Source organism: Microcebus murinus, chromosome 9 (genome assembly GCF_040939455.1).
Source record: "Microcebus murinus isolate Inina chromosome 9, M.murinus_Inina_mat1.0, whole genome shotgun sequence".
Taxonomy (NCBI): Eukaryota; Metazoa; Chordata; class Mammalia; order Primates; family Cheirogaleidae; genus Microcebus; species Microcebus murinus.
In genome coordinates this window covers 85511561-85517779 of record NC_134112.1, presented here as the reverse complement: position 1 = coordinate 85517779, position 6219 = coordinate 85511561, and positions in this window count along the sequence as shown.

The window sequence follows — 6219 nt, the reverse complement described above, 5'->3', positions numbered from 1 at the left end:
CTTGCAGGTGTTTCCAATCACTGTTACCTTTGATGTGCTTGTGTGCAGTTTCAAAAACCTCTCCGATTTTTACCTTGTGTAGTGGCGGTGGCACATTTTACTACAGACAATCGTCAGCAACCTGTCTTACGAATTCCCAGCAGCTGGATCACTAATAAACCACTTCTCAGGCTACAGGTCTGTTTCAGCTTCAGAAGTTTAAAGAGGATCAGCCTACTTTTGGAGGTTTTAGAGGTTCATGGCAGTAAGTTTCTATAGTAAATCTCTCCAAACCTCTTTGCCTTAATAGCAATACACTGACTTTTGTAATGCTGTGATAGCCAGCTCTCTTTCTCTATCTTTAATAAGTCGCTTTTAAATCAACCTTAATGGGAAAGCAACTCTCAAAGCCGTTTACTACACTTGGTCTATTTTTAATCGTGTTATGCAGTAGCCTCCAAGTACAGAACATGAAAAGAAAAGTGAGAGATTTTGCACTAAATATAGCATAATTAAAATTAATCTCTTTAAAAAGTGCAGCACACTTGTATCAGCACAGGGCTGGATGTTGTTAAACAGCCCCGACCCTGTAATTGCGAGCTGGAATAGTCTTGCTGCTTCTGAAGCCCCTTCACTCTCAAGTCATGTAGGCAGAGGGCATGTTGTACTCTAAACTGTTACAAACTGCAAGGCCACAAAAATGTAAAGAACCCTCTTAGTTCAACTCTTGAGCAAATTGTATGATCTCATTAGTGGAGCAGTCTTCTACGTGGCACCCTGTGATGCTGGCGCCAGCAGGAAAACACAATTGCAGGTAATGCAGTGGCATCTCAGCCCAAGAGCTACAAGCACCTAGGTGGGCGTTAGCCAAGGTCTGATTTCTTTGTCCCGCCCTTACATTCCGCATTCTAGCAGCTATCAGAGATGAATACAGATCAACGAATCGCGTGTGTGTTCATGTCAAAAACTCTCTTTAAAAGGAAAAAGATAGACATCTGGCTATGCAAGTACTTATTAATAGTCAAAGCTTTTCAGTTATGTTTTTGTCTGCAAATTAATAAAATCTCATCATTAAAATTATTTTAATGTCTGATTGTTTCTTAATCAGCACTTTAAGGAATTAACATATGGCTCTCCATTATCACATGTGACTCCATGATGCACAGATGCATTCTAAAGCCAAATGGGCTTATGATTATAATTACTGGAGCTTTATTATTTCCCATAATAGCTTTGAATGAAGTTTACTGCATGAACACATTCCTTTCAAGAAGACCATAAATCTGTGTCTATTTCCCAGAATCTTTAACATTGTTAAAATGATGGGTTTCATTCTGGCAGTTAAATGGAGTGACATAGTAATAATAGTAAACATATATTTACCATATGTGAGATACTTCATTTATATTTATTTAATCCTCACAACAAATCAGTGATGTAAAAAAATTATCCTCATTTTACAGATAAGGAAACTGAGACACAGAGGAGCTACCTAACTTGCCTCAGTTACTCATATGCATTGGACCCAGGATTTGAGCGTATGAAGTCTGCTTCCAGAATCCATAGCATTATGCTACCTCTAAAATCTCAGTAAAGAGACTGTACAGTCTTCCTTTGCACTACGTCTCTCTGGTTGGTATAGATCTCTGTATGCTAAATGTCATCAATAAGTCTTGAATCTGTTTACTTACGTTATCATGTGTCTGAATTCATATTCTATTTCCTAAGAGCTTACGATCTGTTCTATAGTACAAGCAAGAAGAAAATAAAACCCAGAAAGTTAGCAGCAAAACAGAACTCTGAGACCATTCTGATTCTTAAATGTTCACATCAGAATGTACTCACTTTTCTTGGTATCTGAAGCACACAATTGTCAGGTAATTAACAATATCAAATATGCAGTATAGAAATTTTGGTAATCAAGTCACATAGCCTGTATCAATGATTTGCTTAAGCAGTTGTAATTTACAGAATGTTTAATATATGTGTTAACTGTTATTTTAGTTTCTCCAAGTTCTGTCCCAGAAAGCATTTATTAATAAATTATGTTATCTACCTAAATGCCAACCCTGAATTATGCTTTGATAATAAACCTTCAAATGTTATATAAGGATCATTATAAGAGTTTTCAGTTTCAATGATTCAGTATCTTTGGCATAAATGGAGTTTAATGCATTATCCATCCAATTGCCTAATACCCCCATTCAAACAAGAATCAATGTTACCATATTGCTCAGATTTCAGTTCTAGAAAACATTTGTTTCTGCAGATGTGTTTGCATATGTAATTTTGTCAGAAAATGAAAACTGTCATCCCTTTTATATAAATTTTTTCAGGGTTATGTTTAACTGCATGTAATATTACTAGAAACCCAAACTTGAGTCATTTACTCTAATGGTTTATTTTTCACAAGAGGTAGGCACATTAAGGCTACCAAGCCACTCAAGGAAGCCATCAAGGAAAACAAGTGGAAGCTGCTATAAAACGGCACATCTGCAAAAGTCCACATGTATGCCCACTATTGCCAGAAGAGCAATCAAATGGCTTCTGCTTTGTGTCTGCCTCCCAGATTTCACCAGTACCTGTCATTAGAGAAATCCCAGAACCCTGCTGGCAGAGATTATGGAAATGTAGATCCTAAGACTCCCAAACCCACTGGGACTGGGGGGGGGGGGGAATTTGTTGCTGATAATAAAATTAATTTGCTAATGTTAATATACTAATATATTCATAATGATGCATAGGGTAAAATATGCAGGGATGTCATAGTCCTCATTTTAGCAACTGTTCACGAAGCCATACTTGGTATTTTAGTGTTCGTAATCCACTCAATCTATGTTCCCTTTGCCCTCTGCCAGCTCCTCCTCTGGTCATGGGTCTTCACCTTGTGGACTGATGGAAATCTTCATTCCTGTTCTTGCCTACGTTGGTAGTGTAGTCTTCATTAACTTTTACCTCTGGGCAGGTAAGTACTAAGTAACATAGCCAGGGAATACCTTGAGTTTCAAATATTTCTTATCCTCATGATGTAGCAGGAATTGCTTCCCTTTGATAACCAGGATCAATTCCCCCAGCAACCGTAGTCATCCTCTTTGCCTGTTGCCTCAGTAGCATAAGAAGGCAGATGTGACCAGGTGGCAGTCTCAGTTTCCTCTTCAACAGAACCTTTGTTGCATTCCTTGGTGACAGCATTCCTCCCTTGGAAACTAAAACTTCTAGACTAGCGGCACTTAAAGTTGTAGGAATAAGAAACAAAACTTTTGCAAGTGGGTTATTAGAAGTAATAGTAAGAAGCCACATCTACCGCCTAATTCTTGGACCTGTGTGTTCTACCTGTGGATGAAAAGGTACTGTTCTGAACTGGATGCAGTTCAAGCAGGCACTGTATTTTGTAGGATAGCAAGTTTTCATTAATCTTTAATCGGCCTACATTGAGACTGAACCAAGCAGACCAGGATGTGTCAACTTACCTAGATCCTCATTTTTTCTGGCTGCCACATGAACAACGAGGTCTCTGGTGTTTGTTACTGGCTTAAAACAACTTGAATGGCATGAAGAGATTTGGCTGAGCCCAATCTGTCTATGACATCTTCCTTAAACGTTGCTTCAACACATGCAAATGGAACACACACATTTGCGGTGTTTCTGCTATGAATCTTGAAAGCTACATTTTTAAATTTTTCTTTTGAAGGCTTCCCGGCTCCCCCCCACACACACACCCCTTCTTTCTTTGGTGGGCCCATTTTAAATATGTTAAATCTAAGAAAAGATGTCATCAAAAAGAGAAAAACAGGTGGGGAAGAAAGAGATGAAAACGCTCTTTGACAGTTCACTTCTGTTTTGCAGCTGTGAGAGCTGTAGATTTGAATTGTGTTACCTCCCTCACCAAGCTAATTAATTCCCTTTTTTAAAAAAGCCACGTCTTCTTCCTTCAATCAGTGTCAACAGCCAATTACAATCTTTCATCACCCGAAGTATAATAACGCAAATGTTATCAAGGAAGAAAACAGTTGGACTGACAAGATTAGCAATTCACTCCTTCTTTCTTAATCTTGTAATCACATGGTATGCAGCAGTTTACAATAATATACACCCAAGTTTGCTAGTAAATTACTCTATAAAGGCCCTGTGTAAATTCCCCATCATGTCATGTCTGTGCCTGGCATCGAAGTGCGTGTCTTCCTGTAGGAGACGCGGGATGAATTAAGATCCCCTCCTTAGAGAGCTTCCTCCTCACCCACTAACCACTGCAGAAGGTTGTTAATTATGTAAAGAGAGGCATACTTGGTAGATATATAACCATGAATGGCATTTAGGGGCAACGGAAAACCGAGACAGCTGACAATGACAGAAGGTATTTTGCCAATGCTAAGATTAACACTTTGCTGTCATCTGCTGGAAGACAAAAGGCTTCGTGCCTTATGGGGGTCAAATATTTGTTGATATCATTTGGAATTTGTCCCTAAAGTCTTTGGAAAGCTCAACTTGTTATCAGCACCCCAGAACATGCTCCACACTACCCTAGAGGGTGTGAGTGTCATACATATGAATTTTGGGGCCACAGACTGGATAGTGAAAGGAATGGCACACTGAATTGACATAGAAATTGATTTAAAGAACTCATTCCCAAACCCCATTTTGCAGGCTGGTGGGGCTGTCAAGCTCCCTCTTTGTCAAGGCTCCTTCCTTGCCCTGGGGTTGAACTAAAACCCAGGAGGCTTATGTGATGCTTAGAAAATGAATGAAGACTTCTGAATTCTACCCCTTCTTGGTTATTGGGGTCCCTGGAGCCTGGTGACTCTGTAGCTCCAGTGCCTGAGCCTGGAAGCAATGCCTTGGCTCGCCCGTGGGGTGTTACTCTTAGTATTCCCCTGGGTCCAAACCCCCTGGCCTAACTCAGGCAAGGGAACACAAAGGACCTGGAGCGGGGGACTTAAAGCTAGGTAAAGGGCTTTGTATGAAGAAAGAGAAGGGGAGAGCAGAGGCAGATTCATATTCAGTGAAATAATGGAAGTGTAGATCTTGTTTCTCCTGCCTTGGGGTGGAGGAAGCAATGGGGTACTTCCTTGATTTAGAGCTTTCTGTCCACGTGGTATTATTCTCCTAGTTTCCATGGGGATTCCTCCACCCCACCACCCGCCACCACCTTCTCCATGAAGGAGATGGAGTGCCTTGTGCCCCATGTTGTCCGTGGGGCCGCCTTACCTCTGTGACTGCAGCCACTACTCCGTGGCTCCAGACCTGAAGGGGAATTCCTCCACCCTGGGGCCACAGGAATTTCAGCCAATCTTAGAAGATCTTATCGAAATGCAATCACACTTTTTTTCAGACTCCCTCTATTGAGGAACCTGGAACACATTCCCTACTTTCCGAAAGTCCCTTTCATTGTTTCTGCCAGGGCATCTGTAGGACTCTCATGGCAGGAGGACTTGTGATCTTGTGACTGCCTATCCCAGGAAGACACAAAGCCCAGGCCCCACAGTAACCCCCACTGGAGTCATTCATGGTTGATATAGGATCAGATCTTGGCTGCCAATAGGTAATATGACAAAATCAGAATATTTTTTAATGAAAACATATCCCCAAATCATGTGTAAGGCATGGAAATGTAGGCATGGAAGATAGACAACATTGCTGAGCGTGGTATGCTTGGTACCCTTATGCTTGCTAGTCTCCCACCAAGAGTGAATAAAAATGGCTCTATTTCAAATCAAACAAAAATGCACTCATGCTACTGTGGATACTGTATGTTGTGTTCAATTCACACAGCTAAGGCACAGATTCCACAGATACACTTTGTCATCACAGTCTGCAGGCGTTCAGAGGTGCCAGTGAAAGGTATGTTACGTGCCTCTGCCATTTCCGCGACCCAGAATGACCTTGGTGGATGTGGCCAACCCCCTGGTTTGCAAGCAGGAATGTATGATGATAAACAAAGTTTTAGAGTACATGATCAATGACAAGTTATTGAAAATAAGCTATGGAGGATTAAGAACTATTACCATTTTTAAGTTGCTATCCCAATAAGTTAATTGTTGATTACCACAATTTACAAGCACTGAACTAAGCCATAGAAATACCATGCTGGAAAAAAAACCTTTATACTAATTTTAAGGTGCTTCCAGTGATTATTAGTGATTCCTGCTACCCAGAGACAATTACTGAAAAATACCAGTACCTTTCTTTCCATTTTTTTCTATGCCTATATACCATATACCAAAATTAGGATCATACTAAAGA